Source organism: Jaculus jaculus, chromosome 14 (assembly GCF_020740685.1).
Source record: "Jaculus jaculus isolate mJacJac1 chromosome 14, mJacJac1.mat.Y.cur, whole genome shotgun sequence".
Taxonomy (NCBI): Eukaryota; Metazoa; Chordata; class Mammalia; order Rodentia; family Dipodidae; genus Jaculus; species Jaculus jaculus.
Window position 1 is genome coordinate 72,491,202 of NC_059115.1, and position 17,669 is coordinate 72,508,870.

Below are 17,669 nucleotides of genomic sequence, written 5' to 3' on the forward strand. Positions count from 1 at the left end.
TTGAAATTTTGATTATTTGTTGAACTTCACAGAAGTTTTTGCCATATAGCTCCCCCTAAGTGTTGGGATTTTACTAAAGGTCCATCTTTCACAATGATATGCTTGCAAGAAAGATACACTGTGTGCATAAACATATATGAATATTCTACATTTCCAGCCAGAAAACAGTATATTCATTTTTTTTGTCTTTAAACATGTGCTCACTTGGATTATTTGACAGAAATATAACAGTTTTGAATGTCATTTTCTGTAACAGTAGTATAAAAAGGAAGAAGAGTTAATGAGATGACAACTAGCTCCAACACTGTATTGCAAACCAACTGGACTTGATATAACCTCCAGAGTTCAGACCGTTTCTAAGAGAGGACCGGATATTGAAATACAGTGGCTTGCTCTAGCCTGATGCCAGATCTGACCATTCTAATTAACAGCAAAGTAAAGGATTTGATTCTTTTTTTAAATTTGTTTTGTTTTGTTTAATACAACATATCATTAGTGCCAGAATGGCTTCTGGGTTTCTACATTGAACATTTGATCTGTTGGACAGTTCTACCATCCATTCACAAAAGCCAAAAAGATTTGCTTGTGTGTGTGTGTGTGTGTGTGTGTGTGTGTGTTTTGTGTGCTTTTATGAAGGGGACCATGGCCTCCTTCAAGCACAGACAACAGGGCTAGCTGCAAGGTCTTTGCTTCAAGTACAAGGACCAGAGGCTGGTTACTCTTGGTGGTGTCCTCCAAGTTCCTGCCCTCAATCCCTTTATTTAAACTAGAAGTCTGTAACATAGCCCTGTATAAAGTCCACTAAAGAAGGACAAAAGGAACCAGAGGGTGACTCTCAGAAGAAGGTAGAATGAGAAAAATCTCCTCTTGGTTAGTGCAAGGCCAGGCTTCAGGGGACAGGGATGGATAAGGAGCCCACGGCCACTGCTCTTGAAGCTCTTATGCAATCCTAGGCAGCAGCGAACTGAAAGAGAATACTTCTAGCCTAGAGTTCTTAGAAAAAGGCCTGAGGTTCTCCTAGTAGGGAAGAAGAGCAAGGAGGGGAATCTTTGAAGTCTGTAAAAGTGCTCCCCACAGCTGACATCCATAGGTATTGATACACCCACTCAAGTGCCTAACTCAGATTATTCAGGAACCTTCCTTTCGGTCTTGCACTGACCCATTGTACCTTGCCCTGGCATCACCACACAGCTGGCCTCTGCCTCATGTTAGATTGCTCTCTCTTGGAAGATTTAACATGTGTCAGACCTTTCTACCTCTCCTAGGATGGTGAGCATATTAGGCCACAAATAGGTTCTTTTCTGTAATTATCTTTCAGTGATTGAATGGATTCATTGTTTTTATTTATACCTAGACATCTATATCAGAAAGCTTATTCTTATAGTAACTTCTCCAAATGATGCTTTCTACTTGCAAATGCTAAAATTGCTAGGCATAGGGCTATTATATAACCTCAGCACCTAGGAGGCACCTGTTTACAAATTTTACCCAAATCACATATGAATTTCAAGCCAGTCTAGGCTCCATGGTGAGTTCAAAGCTATCCTGTGCTGCATAGGAAGACTCTGTCTGAAAAAAAAAACAAAACAAATGAATAAACAAAAATTTTAAAAGCCTTTGCATTTTTAAGTTCATTAAGAATTTTCTTCTGGAATGCATTTCAGATTCTTAATTTATTTCCCTTATAGCACATGAAGTTCCCTTTATCAATACTAGTTATAGTATGTACTATATGGATATAGTTTTATGTAGCTGTTACTGAACAAAAAGCTATTACTAATTAAACCAATAAGGTAAATAATACATTTTTCTTGACTTTACAAACAGATAACATACTCTATTTGCTCTAAGAACCCATCATCAGGGGTTTATATATTCAGTACCTGCTGAATGGCAAGCTCTTTTCAAAGCAGTAACTGAGTTAAGTTGGTGGATAAAAAACAGACAAAGCTTTACCTTTTGAAAGCTCATTAAAAAAAAAAAAAAAAAAAAGAATTAAACCGGGCATGATGGCGCACTCCTTTAATCCTAGCACTTGGGAGGTAGAGGTAGAGGTAGGAGGATTGCCGTGAGTTTGAGGCCACCCTGAGACTCCATAGTGAATTCCAGGTAAGCCTGGGCTAGAGTGAGACCCTACCTTGAAAAACAAAAACAAAAACAAAAAAAGAATTATATTTTGTTGGTAGGGTGGGGGGACACATTAAATTATATTGATTCCTAAGCCTTCTTAGCCTTTCATGTTTTCTTATCTATTGTCCCTTTCCCAGAGCTTTTTGTCTCTCGTAATTCTATTGAGCCTTCTATTTTTGCACAAGCCTAAGGTATTATCAGTAATCAAAATAAGGGATATTGTTCATTTACTTAAATCATGTTGATTCTTTACTTGATGTCATTATCCTCACCTGTAAATGGTTAAAGGCAAAGACTGTGTCACATGTGTACATATGAGTGGGGATGTAAACTTTCTTTACAGTTCACACACAGAGACTATTTCTAGGTTTGCACTGGGATTTCAATCAGCACCTACTGGATGCCTCACCATTTTTAATGCAATGGTCCAGGTTCCTATAGTGCTTCTAAAAGTTTTACGTTCCTTCAGAGGGAATGGTGCTAGCATGTTTTATACTGGAGTTTACAAAAAGCATATCAAGTTGATCACCTTTATCTAAATAATGATATTCCGACTCTAAAATTATTGGTAAAAACAACAACAAAATTAAATATACTAAATGACCAGTCTCCAAAATAATGTACAAAGTATACACCACGGCAGATAAATATATCATTCCCAAATAGCCAATTTAACATAGCCATTCACTGAGCAGATTGTATATAAGAATAAACAGATTTTGACTTAGCTAATCTGTTATTTGATGCAAATGATTTTGCATACTGAATATCAAAAGACTATAGTTATTTTACTCTTTAATAAAAATAATTCATTTTCCTAACTCCCTAATAAGACACATAAATTTGACTATAATGTATCATAACATTATTAAATGAAAGAAATATGAATGACATGGGAGGTTTGGGATATCCAACATCTTTCCTTGTACAACATTTTTTCTTAGAAATTCCAAAATCATATGCAGTCTTATAATCACTTAAAATTTGATACTGTCAATTACAAGATATATAGTAGATTAGTACCATAACACAATAAATCTATACCGTATAATTTCTTCATATATGATATAAATCTAATAATATATCACATCAGTTCACATAAAATAATATAGCTTTTATAAATTAAGAATTTAAGAAAAATGTGTCCAAAAGAAGATGATGAGAAAATGATGCCATCTTACTGAACTTGGTATGTTTATATAATTTTTAAAATATCTGATATATATTATAAATTTCCTATGAAAAATTATATTCATATAATGATTAAGTTTTAAATTACTTTGTGGCTTCCATGTTATTTCATGTGTGTATTTAATTATAAACATGACTAATATGAAATTGAACCCACTTAAAAAAAACTTGACTAATTACTTAACAAAAGAAGAAATCACAGTAAATACAAACACAATGAAATTATGTAAAGATTTTTGCAAGTCAATCATTATGCACCAAAAGAAAACATTATGAGACAAATATACTAGATTAAAAAAAAAAAACAGAAATGTTAAAGCCATTTAAAAAAAAAACTGTCTTAAAATGGCCACACATTAGAAAACTCAAGGATTCCTGAGTTGTAACCACTCATCCTTAGAAACTTAGAATGATACAAACAATGTTATCTATTAAAATTAAAACTTTAAAATCAACATGAAGTATCAGTATAGATCCGGCCATAATCTGACTGAAACTGTCAGCATAAAGAAAGAAAACAATCAAGAGAGGGATGTGACATTTATGGAAACATAGATGCATTTTGTGAATGGCTTTCTAAATGTTTCTGTAAAAGTGTGTTCTGACAGCAGCTATGTGTAGACTGATCTGTGAAAATGATGGAGGTTTCACAGCGATGTAGCCTAGCGTCATTCCATCTCCAAACACTCTTAGCTTTGGGTGCATTCTACAAATGACTATAACTTAACTAGAGTGCACAGAAAGAAAATACACCAAAAGTAGGAATAAATATATTTATTGTGAGGCATCTTCACACTGTATTTTAAAACTGGAATGTTACCAGTCATAACCAATGTAAGAGAGTCTTCCTAAAGCCAGTCATCATGGAATATTGAATAGTAGTATCCACACTACTAACGTTATGATTATTAAACTACAATTAATTTAAGATTTACCATGCAGCAGACAGAACATCTAGCATCTAACAGTTTAAGCATGCAATCTCATGTACTTTATAAACTTATCCACTGCGTAAGTAGATCTTACTATGATATCCATCTTACTCAATGGGAAAGAAAAGTCTATAAAGGCATTTACTTATTCAGTTTCCTAGTAAGGAGTTGAGATATGCATCACTATATAATCACAGATCTGGTTTTGACCTGAGCCCTCAAACTTCATAAAGCTATTGCCAGACAAAAGCTACTATAAAAAGATACCTTGTCCTCCTTCCTCAATAATTCTCTTAGCTTCCACCATTTCCTTCTACATTTCTTTTGGAAAATAATGTTATGGAATAAATCATAGTTTTGATATGATGGTCAATATATATTTTTATAACTGGATTACACTGTTATTGACAGGTCTTTTAGTAAAGAGATAAGACATCAAAGGGACAAGGCCATTGACAAATCTTTTGTTGTGTATTAGTATAACACATCAGAAAGGCACTAACTGCCCCTCCTGAGTTGTAGCTACTCCTTATAACTGACGCGCTTTAGTCTTCATGGATGTCAGTTTTCAAAGGCATTAATTCACCTTCATAGAAAAGTGTGACAGATTCTTTTGTCTCCTGAGACATTGTATCATGACTTGCTACATAAGCACTTGGCATTTAAAATGTTGAAAATCTGCAGATACATTATACTTTAAAATAGCTAAAAAGCTAAAAGCTTTCAACACTAGACTATGCTAACCATCTTAAGTCACCGCATATAGATATTGTGTACTTCAATCATATACCAAGTTGGGAAGATGAGTCTTTGGATCAAAATATTTTGCTAACAAACATCTTACATAAAATGCTATTTTTGGAATCTACTAATAAATGCTCAACAAAGGACAGGTAACAGATAATGTGCATGGCTGGGCTCCTTTCTGTCAAGTTCATATCTCATCTGAAATCATTCCTTGTGTTAGCTATAACTTCACAACACATTGTAAAATGTTTTAGATGTTCTCCTAACCATCTAAACAGAATCATAGAGTGAAATAATTTCGAAAAATTATATCCTTTCACTCAATCACTGATAACTAACTATATAGCTATGAATAAAGAAATAAAAGTTGGAACAAAAGAAGTGTTAGTTTCCTGATGTGGAAACCAAGTCAGATTTCCACAGTTAGGAAACTCAGACTTCAGAGAGAAGCTCCCATTGCTCCCTGGAAGAGAAAAGTGGGCTGGTACACCAAAACTCTGTCAAATAACTTTGCATACCCCCTTTAACCCAAGCTATTTCCACTCTTGGTTGGATAATCTGTTCCATATTACATATGCCAGAGATAATGGAGGAGAGTAAAGATTCATCAATAAGACAAGAAGATAACTAACTGAATACCATGAAAATTTCTGCCACTTCCACATCTACCAGGGCCCAGGAGAACTTGCAGTGGAAACGGCACCATGAACACTGCTCTCACTGCTAACCTGACAACCAGCTCCAGGGTGAGGGTGGCAGACATATTGATCAAGCAAAACCTATCAAAGCAGAAATCCAGAGGTTACAAAGAACACTAATCCTACTGCCAACAGGCCTGCCACTGCTCAGGGAACATTGCAGAAATGGGAGTGGGCAGATTGTAAGAGCCACAGAGTGGGTGGGAATACATTGAGGCACAGTCCGCTCTGTGCCTGAAGACTGAATCATTTCTATCAGTAACAAAGACTGACTGAAGCCTTTCTAACCCCACCATAAATCACAAAACCCCACTGAGGAGGGTCCCAGGGAAATGGGAACAGAGAAGGGGGAATAAAAGAGTATAATCTTTTAAAAATGAATTAATTTTAAAAATGTCTAGAGAGATAGCTCAGAAGTCTTTTGTAAGGTACTTGTTTTCATAGCCTGATGACCTGGATTTGATTCCCCAGTACCCACACAAAGCCAGATGCACAAAATGGTGCATGTGTCTGGAGTTTGTTTGCAGTGGCAAAAGACCCTGCAAAAGACCCATTTCATCTCTCATTCTCTCACCTTATTTTCACCTCTTTCTCTCTCTCTCCCCTAACAAAGAAATAAATAAAATATATTAAAAATTTAACTAATGAAAAAAAGTGTTAGATCAACATGAATTTTAGCCTGGTATAGCGTGCATACTGATATCTGTAGTACCCATAAGGCTGAGACAGGAACATCTTCGTGAGCTCAAGGTCAGTGTGAGGTATGTTGCAAGGTCCATAAATATCTGGCCTACATAGAAAGACTCTATCACAAAAATACCAAACGGCCAAAAAGAACAGAAATTTTAAAAGTCAAGAGATACTTCCCTTGATATCTGTTTCCTAAACTCTACAAAGTTAGAATTTGAGATGAATTACAAAACTGTCACAACAATGTAGCAAAGGCAACAGCAGTTTGACCTTAATGGCATGCTAGATGGATGTTATACTTAGGAGATTCTGAGATACATTATTTGATAAATATGATTTAACAAGCGGAAATATATCTATTAGGAGAAGTGTGGGGTATCCATTTGTAAAACTTAACAGCAGTATTAAGTATATCTGCAATGAATGGCGACATGGGAGGTGATAGATCCTGTTTTCAAGCAATGGAGTAAACATTCCTATTGAGTAACCAGGTGCTTACCTTGGATAAGTGTGGAATAGTTAAAAGGTAACAAATTGCATAAGTGATTATTGAAGGAAGTAGATACTGCAAAAGCCATGGGCATCAGACAATGTAAAACAAAGTGGTCATTGCAGAGAAGGTGATCCAGTAAAAGGGTCTGTGCTCATATTCCTTTTCTATTAAATTCTGCCTGGAACAAATATTAGTTGTGTGTTTAATAAGGATGATTTTTTACTCTATATTTATGCATAACTTATACATACATATATGATTAATAATTGATGTAAAAGAAATTTAATGTAATGTTTTACTGAGATGAAGAAATGAGAAAATATATACTGAAAATGTTTACCTAATGACAGTCCCCGAAAAAAGTGGGGGTTATTTTTTATGGACTACATTTAAGACACTGGGGAGATACAGTTAGTCCTCTCACATTGGTACAAAGATACAAAAACTATGAGGGTGAAAGTATATATGTGCCATCATAATAGGTACAAGGGAAATGTGACTGCTCTCAATATCATGGAAAACAAGATCTCTCCTAACTATCAAGGTGTATTAGTCAGACCTCCTTTATCTACTCTGTGTAACAAACAGAATATGTCCATTTCCTCAGTCCCTTAAAACTACAAACTCTCTTGTTCATTAAAATTCGTTTTGTTATCTCTCCTTGGCAAATGTGGCCATCACATCCTGGTGATCTAGTATAGAAAAAAATAAAACCGTCTTCAGCTTGAAACACATAACTTAGATTAAAATGTCTTTAGGGGTTGAAGAGATTTCCTAGTGGTTAAGCACTTGCCTATGAAGCCTAAGGACCCTGGTTGGAGGCTCGATTCCCTATTATCCACATAAGCCAGATGCACAAGGTGGTGCATGCATCTGGAGTTCGTTCGCAGTGGCTGGAAGCCCTGGTGAGCCCATTTTCTCTCTCCCTGCCTCTTTCTCTCTCTACCTGTAGCTCTCAAATAAATGAATAGTTTTAAAATGTTTTTGGGTCAGAAAGGCAGAGTTAAAAAATAATAAGGTAGCTAGCTGTCTTCTGCTGAGAGTAACTCAGAATCCATTTCTACTTAACCCTCTGATGGTGCCAAATATTATGGAGGTATGGAAGTGTTTGTTAGAAACAATAATTAGAAGGAAAATAGGAACTGCTAGATGCAATAATTAGAAGTAGAAGTGGGGCACTCACTCAGCAATGGTGTGATCACCATGGCAACCTGGGGGCCAAGACCAGAGACTGATAGAGACCCTCTGCCTGCTGATAAGCAAATGAGCTAACCATAAGGTAGTTATGAGTAGCCAGAATGACTGAGGGAAAAATGGTATAAGAATTCCAGCAAAGGCTCAGGAAATTGTCCCTCAACTCAGAGAGGCAGACTCCATCTCTCTCTGTGTTGACACCGCAGCCAGGAGAAGCAGGAGCCTGCGGGACCCCTGGGCAGCTGGATACTGAGAGGAGCATGGCCCATTGCTGCCTGCTGACCAAGTGAGGTCACCTGGGAGTGCCCCAGGGTCTTGGGGCCCAGCAAGCCAGTAGTTGAGAGGATATGGGAAAGGGAATTGGCTTAATTAACATGTGTGAAGAGTGAATAAGGTGTGTAAACTGAATATATATGATCTGCCTCTCGACTTATGAATTTAGCACTGGCAACAGGAAGTCAAGTCACGCTTGTCATGAGTAGAAAAGTCAAATATGTGGTGAAAGTAGACGTCTACCATGGAGTAAGAGGCCACGGGGTTATGAGTTTGTTAAGTACACTGGGAAATCTGAAAAGAAATCATGAAGAGTCTCATCAAAGTAGTCAGGGTTTTGTAGTAGTTTCCATTATTGAGCTACTTTCCTTCCTGGGCACACGAGGAGGTAGGCAGCTTTCTGACGTATGTGGAAATCAAGGGTGAGAACTTGAATCAGACTCCAAGGCACAATTGGAATAACGTCCCATCCCTATAGAATATCAGCTATGGACAGAAAGCTGAGCTAATCCAGAAGAAACTGTCTGGGGCCATGGTATTTCCATGGTCCCTCTGAGGCAGTGCCAGGACATAGTAGCCAGTTACAATAAGGCAGCTACAAGGATTGTGTCATCATCTTAGCTGATCAAGGGTCAGTAGCATCTCTGAACTCTTACATTTAGAAATAAAAGTGCCCCACTGGATGGATGGGCAGCGGCAAAGAAGCTGCGCGCTCATTGTCCACCCCTGCACTCCCAGCGATGACCTTTTGCTAAAGCTGCTTCTCTTGAGTAATGCCTTAGTTTTTGCATGACAGACTCCTCCAAATCTCACTGCCCAAGTTTTCAGTATTGGAGATGAACTTGTGGCACTATTTCAGAGGCCACTAGGAAAGAGCAGCTCACACTTGAAGCTGACCAGCATATGAACAGAATAGTGTGCTAGAAAAAACAAAAATGCACCTTCTGAATTCATGGAGATAATAACATGTCTTGAATTGTTGTCTTGTGTGTTTGGTCTGAGATTGAAAGAAACAATGACAGTAATAATAACCTGTGCTGCCTCCACTTTCCATTGGAAAATTTTGTATTTTGTTGTTTTTATATCTTTTTCAGAAGGCAGTGAGACCTGAGGAGATAGACCACCCCTCACATTTGAGGCAAGGCCCAGTTGAAACCATGCACAGGAAATGAGGAGTAGAGTTGTTGCCATGGTGAGGCTGACAATCAGCACTAGGGTGAAGGAGAGAGACACCGAGGTTACTCAACACATACCAACGCAGAGATCCAGAGGCTCCTATGTGCCCATCACTGAGGTAGACTTAAAATGCACCCAACATGGCTCAGGGAATTTGCAGAAGAGATGGGGAACGATTACGAGAGCTGCATGCTGGGACACTTGCACAGAGACAGTGCCTATACCCCATAACTGACTGCTGCCCCCAGAATGCACGACCCACAATCCCCATGAGGATGACCTGCATCCCCAACAAGGAGGGTCCCTTCAGAAAAGGTTCATGGATGAGGGAAAAGATGGGTACCAATATGTGGTGCTTACATACTAAGTATGCCCATAACTAAAAAAATTAATTTTAAAAATTAAAAATTTGATAATGAAACATATAGGCAAGGCCTGGAGAGATTCCCTGATAGCTAAAGACACTTGCTTGCAAAGCCTGACAGCCTTGTTAGATTTCTCATTACTCACTTAAAGCCAGATGCACAAAGTGGCCCATGCTTCGAGTATTCATTTGCAATGCCAAGAGGGCTTGATGCATTTATACCCATTCTTTTTTTGTTTGCCTCTTTCTCTCTGACTCTCTCTCTCTCTCTCTCCTATATAGGTAAATAAAATATTTTTTAAAAGAAATATATAGGCAAGAGTACTCATTTAAAAACCTAATTCACATGTTCAATTAGATTTTCAAATAAAAAAGTGCTCAGAAAGTGATTTTCTTTAAGCATTTTACAAAATCGTTTAGAATGCCTAATCAGAAGTGATATCAGCAAAATGCATCCATTCATTACTTTTCTTGTGGCTATGGCTAAACATCTCATAAGAAGAAACTAAAGGAAGAAAAGGCTTATTTAAGCTTATAGTTTAATGGAGTGAATTTGATCAGGGTGAGGAGGACATGGTGTCAGCCTCATTCAATATACTGCCTTAAAGCTGAGAACAATGAATGCTCATGCTCGGTTACTTTCTCCGTTGTTCATTTCAGTCCAGGACCCCAGATGAGAATGCTACTGGCCCTAGCTAAGGTAGGTCTTCACACCTCAATTAGCCTAATCTAGAAACTCCCTTACAGACATGACCAGAGATTTGATTCCTAGGTATCTCTCTCTAGACCCAATCAAGTTGACAAACAAGATTAAACATTACATATCCATCCCTTGTTAATTGTATATTGAAACATACCATTTTTAAGTCATATTCTTCCATCTGTTAACCCATAGGTTTATAACCATCTCATAATCCAAAATACATTCAGTCAAATTTCAAGCATCCAAACCCTTAATTTTTAACAGATACAGTACTGTTCAAAAACATAAGTATATTCTTTTTCTCTCTCTCTCTCTTTCTTCCTCTCTCTCTCTCTCTCTCTCTCTCTCTCTCTCTCTCTCTCTGTATGTGTATATATATATATATGTGTGTGTGTGTGTGTGTGTGTGTGTGTGTGTGTGCATATATATAATATATGTACCTAAATGTACATATATGTAAATATGTATAAGTACAGAATCTCTTCTGAAACTCAGACAATCTCTGAAATGTATCTCTCTGTTCAATCAAATCAGAATATTCCAATATTAAATTGCACAGAGTAAATATTCCTAGTAAACAAGATATTAAGGAAGAAATAGAGAGTAAAGATCAAACAATGTCAAGATTCAGAGCCATCAGGGCAAAACTCCAAAACCTGCAGCTCCTTGTTGGCATCCAGGGACTATGATGGAATCAACTGGACTCCAAAGGCCTGACCCTCCACCTCTGATACTTTCAGTACGCATAGACTGTCTGTTCTATCCTGTGCTTGGAGCTTTTCTCAGATGTTCCATGTACCATGACACTGTGGTGTCTCCATTAAACCTTAGGTGCCCTCCTCATAACTTCATACAGTGACCACTCAAGGCCAACTACAGGGGCTCTGATATTGTCTAACTTTTCTGGAACTATTGTGCAAGAGTCCATGACCCTGGGTTCCGAATCTGTCATTTCCAAGAAAGTATACAATATAGACATTGCTGCCAAGTACTGATGCCATGGTGAAAGGTAAATTAGCCCCTTTGGGCCATGGTGAATTGACCTTTGTATGCCTCCCAGGCTGATCAGGGGGAAACATGTCTCTAGTGAGCTGTTTCTGAGACGGAATTCCTTCAGTGGCATGTCTTCTTTCAAATGAACATACATTTTCACAAGTTGGAGCTTCTGATTTTGAGCAAGATTTCAATCAAACTAAATCCCCTCTCTCCTTTTTCTGTGCTGAGTGGTGTCTTACAAACACTTGATTCTATGCTGAAAAGAATATAAATGTAAACAACCTTTCCCTATGCTTATCATAACACAGCACAACTGTGTCACGGACTTCCATCTTGGGTTGATCATTAATCTTACATAAGCAAACTATGGGTAAAAATATACTGAAACTAACAGCTTTCTATTCTACATTTGCACTTCTTTATTACAGACTGATTGCTTATTATTTTTTCTGTTTGTGCCCCCAAATCATGTAAACTTAGAAACTTGTAACCCACCAATAATATAAAGAACTCAAGATGATGTCAGACTTCCAGCCATACTGTCTACAAAACTCTGAGCCATCAGAGCTCAGGACTCAGGCTTTGGAAGTTATTCCCCTGAGTCCATGTCAACATGTAAAAATCCTCTCTCTCTCTCTCTCTCTCTTTCTCTCTCTCTCTCTCTCTCTCTTTCTCTCTCTCTCTCTCTCTCTCTCTCTCTCTACACACACACACACACACACACACATACACACACACACACGCATATATATGTATACATATATATATATATATATATATATATATATATATATATATGACATTTTATGACATACCTGATGTTAAATAAATGGAAAACCATATCAATTGAGATATTCTGCTAGAAATCCTTGAACATATGATCAAATGTTCATTTTAAACCTTTTATATTTTAATTTTCTTTTTCATTGTACTCTTCCAATAGTGCATTGCTTGTCTTCCTGTGATGAAAGTTATGCTTAAAAGATGCCTTTTCCTTAAATTTCCATTATATTTCAGTTTTGGGGAAAATGAAGATTTGATCTTCCTACTTTCTTATTTTTAATATACATTGAATTCCTCTAAAAGTCTTTTTTCCAATTTTTAGCATATAGATTAGTTAATATAACATAAAAATATATTTCTGCATAATAGCAAAGGAGATGTTATATAAAAACTTCTCTTGAGCATCTCAAAATAAGAAACTATTACAACTGGCTAAGTTTAAGCAAAATATGTTGTGAGAGAGAAGAAAATCAAAATCCCCATCATAGGCTTTCCATGGCACAGAATAGCCCTTTAAAGGCTGAGAGCTGCAAGAAATTTCCTCAGAAACATTTCCTACTGAGTCACTAATGATTTTCATAGGATTTGTTCCAATAAATGTGTTATTGACAAATTAATCCTCTTTCATTCTTTATGATAAAATAATTTAGTTTCCATCTTTCCAAGAAACAATGCTATCATTATTCTTCCTAAAAGATGATTTCAGTATTTTAAAAGATAAAAGCTACTTTTTTCATTTTATGTTAAATAAAATGATAGTGAAAATAATACAATTTTATTTTAAAAACTTCCATTTTCCTTAAATAAATGAAACCAAATAATTCACTAAATGACTTGTAATTTACTTTAAATAAATATAATCAAATCATTCATTAAATACATCCAATGACCTCATTTATCTAGAAATTCTATTTCTATGAAAATAGTAAAAACATCTGAGTGACTAAAGTCAGGACTGAGAAATGTATGTAATTAAACCTTCTCTATAAACAACAGAGCAAGGGACCACCTGGAATTCACCAGAATGAGTCAATGAACAGAATATTCACTCTAGAATGGCATGTAAGCTGGGCTTCATCTTAAATTTTAGATCTCACCAAGTGAAGTTCTTAAAAATGTTGTATTCCTTTTATTTGACAATTTTGTAGCCTGCAGAGGAAACTGTGTTCTATAATTTTTTTTAAGAAAAATAGAAGTGGTCAATATTGATTCCCTCCAAATACTTCATGCACAAACATAAATGTATGCATGCACACAAACAAATAATGATGACAGATCATTTTCCCACATACTTGGGAGATCCTTTGAACATATTTTTATTAATGTAAGTAAGTGTCCTTTTATTTATATTGTTACAACTTGGATAACTATAAATATGTGAAAAAGCTAAGTTTAGATTCAAAGAATATATAGCAAAATTATCTAAGGATGCATTGCTTAGAAATTTTATACAGATATAAATAAATATTATTGATAACACAATATACTGCTGCTTAAAATCCCAAACTATGAAAGAGTTTTAAATATTAACAGGTATGATATGCTGGCCACTAGGAGTTAATAGCTCTAGGCCAGCTCTAAGTTGGCATTATATTCACACATCTTAGCTTTTCTTTTCCAAAAATCAATATCTGCAAATAATAAATGAGATCCCAGAGGGTTGAGCTAAGCTCCCACTACCACAGAGCAACTCTGCAATTGGTCATTGACTCAATAATGCAGGTGAGTACCACACTATAGAACATCTTTAGCACACTGTAATAGAAAATTAATAGCTTTCAAATCAGCACTAGGATTACCCTAAGGATTCCATAATAGCTCAGGTTAGAGCAATCCTCCACCACCAAGAAGGATAAAATGTCATAAAACATAAGGAGAATCAAACCTCCAATGCCATGCTTAATTTGTTCAATGCACACTGTATTTTATTCAGATCACAAAAGCCTTACGATGTGACAACGGCGTAGTAATGAGCCACCTTGCAGAAGTAGCTGTGATGTCTGTGTTTATGAATCACAGGACAGTGGTTTCTACACTAGCGGTAAGGACCTGTGCAAGGTTACTATTTGCCCTTACAGTTAATAATAAGCCCAATACCCTACACAGGATTCCATACCACTTTAACACTCATCAGTGTAGTATTGATTTCCCCAAGAGAGCATCAAGTGTGTTTATCTCCTCTGTCATATGACCCTCCTTTCATCCATGGTGTCCAGACTGATAACCTGACTCAAACTAAATTTAAAATACAGTAAACAAGATAACTAATTTGCAGATACATTAGTTAACTGAGCTGGGAACCAGGGGCACCAAGACTAATAAATACTTTAAGGAAAAGACAGGCATCCCTACCCACCATCCTAATGCTAGGTCCGTAAACTCAAGATCTGCCATGGGTAACACTCCCTTCTGTAAAGACAGAAAAGCATGTGATAGCATATGAATTATTCATTTACCCATTTTTTTCAATTCCAGAGAAATCTACAGGTACTGATGGCCTTTAAAATAAAATGTGGATGAATTTTATTTCAGAAATGAAAGTGGTAAAGACAGATCAATGACCAACTATTTCTTCACAAATTAACCTGCTTCTTTCCATTACCTCATGTTTTCCAAACAGATCAGTTCACATTTTTACAAACAAATTATTCATTTTCACCTCAAAGAAAAGTCTCAAATTGGTTAGATTGTTAAGTCAGCAAGTAAATCTCCAAATGTCTCACGTGAGGTAAAATATGTGACTTTAAGGAATATCTGTGTGTTAAATATGAAATCCAGATTGTGACACCTATTCTGCAAACTCATAGATTAGCATTTAGTCTTGAATAAGAAGTAAATGCAAAACAAAACCAAACAAAAAAAAAGAGAGAAATTCTTATGAGACAACATAGATGTTAAAGAATAGTGGAGACTTACCCACAGGCTGTCAACATCCAGTCATTTGCCAAAACTAAAAGCGTGTGGCATTTCCCCACAGTTTGCTTGTCTTTCACCTTACAAAGGAGTTTCCCTATCTAAATGAGCTCTACCTTCAAAACTTGAAATAGTAAATAACACCTTCCTTTTTGTTTTTCTTTTCCCTTTTCATTTCTTCTCTTACTGGCTTGTGCCATCGACACAAAATGGCACCTTTCTCTCAATGCTGAAGCAGGCTTTATACACCAAGACCGTGTAGGAGAGAGTGCCAGAGAACACCAGCTCTCCTTATCATGTGCTTGTTAGCTTGTCCAATCTATGGCAATCACTTCAGTCCCAGGGGTTGGAAGACACAAGACGCAGGGAAAAGGGGAAGCAAAAGCTGAAGATCAATACTGTACCGTGAAACAAGAAGTGTAGGCTATTTACTTTTCATTGATCTGACGATGCAGGAGAAACACCTCAAACTGGTATTAAATTGAAGGAATACATCTTCTGTGTTTTTTCACCTCAAGGTCAGGAAGGAGCTAAGAAGAAATTAGAAGAAAAAAAAAAAAGAAACTAATCACGGGAGTACAATAAAACGATTAATCCACATTACAAACCCACATGGTAACAATTAAACTTCAAGTCGACTGAGGTTCACAATGGAACAGATAGTACCCAAGTTCTGTTTTGTTTTTAAGGCTGCTTTAACATGCAACTGTAACAACCAAAACACAATGTTATAGGATGACTGAATTAAACTAGCTTTTAATGTCTGGCCAGAGGCCCAGTATTTTTTTGTAAGAATCTCATAGCAATATAAGCGCCAAGAATATAATTTTTAAAATGTTCTATTCTAGCCACAGATAAGAGTAATAAACTTTAATTTCTAGAGTTTAAAGTCAATAACCCATTAAAATACTGGTAATTTTTTTTCATAGAACGTTTTTTAAATTTAGGTGAGAAACCCCAAAATAGGCCTGGGGTGTAGCTCAATGATAGAGTGGCACTTAACATGCTCATATGGAGATCTGTGTTCAATTCCCAAGCCAGAAAATCCTAATGTGTGATGGTTTATATTGATTGCCAAATTGACTGGACCTAAAATCACCACTAGAAGGGTTTTCTAGACAAAAGTATCCTCTATGCAAGCCTGTGAGGGATTTTCTTGTTTAGATTTACTGAAGTAGAAAGACCTACCTTAACTATGGGTGGCACCATTTTTCGTAGGAAGGGTTCATGGACTATATACAAAATAAAAGCTGAGTATGACTATCTACATCGTTCTCTGCTTCCTCCTTACAGGTACAACAGCTATCCTGCTTCCTGCTATGGCCATACTTTCCCCTGCCATGAAACCCTTCTTCCTCAGGTCTTCCTAGTTGGGCTTTTGTCTCAGCAGTGAGAAAGGAACTGGTGTAACAGGCATTAGTTACATGTATGTAATCAACAGAATATGTCATTTTAATCTCCTGTTGCAATACCTCTTTGATATAAATTCTATGTTCAGAAAATTCTGTTTGTCATTTTATTTGCCCATTTACTCACTTTGGTAGTTACTACACATGCAGACATACATGGAAACATATTTTTTGTGTGTATACCTTTCAGGTTTAGGCTGGTTTTATCTGTGTTGAAATTTCTGAAGATAACCTTGAGGTGTGTGCCTTTTCCTACCGTGCTTGAGATAGAGTTTCCTTTGTTGTTTATACACATGAGTATATACAAGTCTAGCTAGCCCATGAAATTTCAGGATTTCAAGTGCAAGCACCACTCTTTATCTAGCTTTATGTGGGTGCTGATAGGTTCTATTCAGACTGGCAGATTTGGAAGCAAGTGCCTTTAACCACTTAGTCATCTCCCAAGCCCACATGGGTTGAAATTTCTTGAGAATCAAATATACTGAAATTAGCTTAAAGTTGTTTAAGTTTACCAAAATTTTTAAGACAGATACTTGTTTTCCATATTCTAACTGTCTATAGTCAGCAAAACTGAATTATTGTACTAAAAAATCTTGCTTAGAATTTGTTAATAGGAATTCTGACCATTTCAGAGGAAATGGATGACCAGGATACAAGGTATGATGGATTGATTCTCTATGGAATGTCTCCATAGCCTCTTGTGTTTAAGATTAACCCCTAGCAGGCTAAGTCTTTTTTGAAGTGGATCTTTATAGGAGGATGTGTGCCACTGAGGGCAGATCTTCAGGTTTCTGTAGTGCATATCACTTCCCTCCTGCTGATGTGAAGATGTGATGCCTTGAAGTTTGCTCTTCCCTTGTTTTCCCAACATGATGAAACTTTCTCCCTGTGAAGCTGTAAGCGGGGGATAAATCTTTTACCTTCCATAAGCTACTTTTGGTCAGGTTTTTCTGTCCCAGCATTGAGAAGGAAACTGC